Raw genomic sequence first — 2,389 nt, forward strand, 5'->3', positions numbered from 1 at the left:
TCCACTTCAAGTTCCCAACAAAGAAGCATTTGATAAGTCAAAATGTTTTGAATACAATTATTATGTGCTTGGGGGGAACCATTCTGTAGAAGCTCAAAGACAATTGATGGAGGAATATCCTAATAAATCACGTTTTGAAACAATGAAATGTATCATTTACGCTGGTTTATCTGATACAGAAGCAAAGTTAGTGGCATGGGATCATAATTTAGATAATGAATATAGGATGTCTATGACTTTCATCCAAAGGGTTAGATTTATTCATAGTGAATTTGAAGAAAAATGTGGTGGGGATAGGACAAAAGTTACTGCAGAGTTCCGAAAGGAATGTTGTATGGAAATAGGATATCAAATTGAAGAGAAAACCAATTCAAAAGGTGGAAAGGGCAACAAACATAGTGATTTATTCAAAGGTGTTGATAACATTTTCCAATTGGCATTTAGAACTGGAGATGTTTGGAGGTTGATTGATGAGATTTTTGGCATGTGGGAAGACATTGCCATTAAAAACCAGAAGGTCAAAAAGTCTAAGCCATTCATATGTGGCAACAGTAAATTAGCTCCTGAAATGAAGCATCTTCCAGACGATATGACTATCACACCTTGGAGGGCGATGCAAGGAGTGAAAGATGAGAAAATTGTCAAAACAATATTATCTCGTGTGAGGTCAGGGGAATTATCATTGGAGGAAATGTCTGAAGAATTTCAAAAGTAAGTTTCTTGAAATATTTTTATTTATTTCTAGATTATAATTATATTTTAAATAAAACATGTTGTTCTTGGTAGTATTTGTTATACATATCATTATATTAACTTTTTGTTACTTTATCTATGCAGTCACAAAGTTTACATGAAAATTCAAGAACAAATGGTTAGATTGTTGAATGAAGATAGTTGGGATGATGTCGTACGCAACTATCCAGATTCAAGTTCTACATCAACATTAAAATCTTTTTATCTTGCATTTAAAAAGGTATCTTGATTTATACATTCATTTTTATTCACCTATGTACTATTTTTAATTTATAACTTACACATATATTTGTTTATTTTATAAAAGATGAGGAAGGATGATAATGGAGTGCCAGATAGTTTCAAAACCTTTATCGAAAAGATAAAGATCGAAAGACTGAGGAAGCAACGTATTAAGGATATTCAACTTGATCCAACTCTTAATCATTTCATTTGGAATGGGCTAGACACTATTCAATATCAAGTAATACAAGGCGACTTTGAAGACATTGCTAAACTCATACCTAAAAGGGATTATGCCCTAGTCATTGCAGATATTCCCCATGGTTTCAATATTCCAAACATTGACTATGATAGTGACCCTTATACTTATCAAGTTTTTAGTAAAGTGGTTGCGGGATTTGTAGAAGTCACGTCATCACCATTATGGAGATTTGTGACATTTCATTCAGACACACAATTGGCAACGATATTGTCAAGCTTCAAGGGGAAAACAAATTCAAGGATGCAGCTTACATGGTAAGACGTTTAAAATGTATATTTGATTAATGTTGAAAAATTTATTTATGTACAAGTTAATTTAACTTTTACTATTTCATGTTACAGGGAAAAGTCAAATCTTCTTCACAATGAAGATCAACAATTTATAAATGATTGTGAGTTCATTCATATTGATAGTTGGGCAAAAGATGATAGTCATATGTCTATGATTTTTAATCGGGTAGACAGAAAGAGTCATAGCCAAATACTGAGTTATGATGTTGTTGTGAGAAAACTAACATATGAAGACAAAGAAGCAAAAGGAGAGATAGTTAACATTTATCAAAAACCACAGTTATTGATTAACTATCTTATAGACATTTGTTCAAATGAAGGAGATTGGGTTTTGGATTTATTTTCTAGCTCAGGTAAGTTTTATTATATGGAATTGAATTTCAATATGTTATTTTTTTAATTAATATGTCATTGTATTAATTTATTTCATTATTTCTTTTGTGCTTGAAAATTAGGTACAACACTAGCATGTTGCCTTCAAAAAGGAAGAAATTGCATTGCAATTGAAAAAGATCCAGTACAGTGCAATTTCATTCAGCAAAGAATTAATGCTCTTCAATTTCTTCCAGATGCAATGCAAGAAATTGGGTTGAATAAAGGGGACTTTAGTGAATCACGTGTGGCAAAAAAGGCAAAGGAACCAGAAACACATACATTGGGAGTTTCGCAGACATCAAAGACCCATTAGAAGAGGAAAATGAGCAAAATGAAACAGAAAATATTGTGGAAGAGGACAATGATGAAACTCTAGAGGACGAAGAGTTTGGATTACGTGACATTGTTGATTAAATTTAAGTTATGCTTGTAAATCAAGCTTTGCAATGTTTTGACTTTGACATTTTATGAGAAGAATAAACACTCA

This window comes from Pinus tabuliformis, chromosome J (genome assembly GCF_031772625.1).
Source record: "Pinus tabuliformis cultivar Carrire ecotype Pingquan chromosome J, CPIR1, whole genome shotgun sequence".
In the NCBI taxonomy this organism is placed as follows: domain Eukaryota; kingdom Viridiplantae; phylum Streptophyta; class Pinopsida; order Pinales; family Pinaceae; genus Pinus; species Pinus tabuliformis.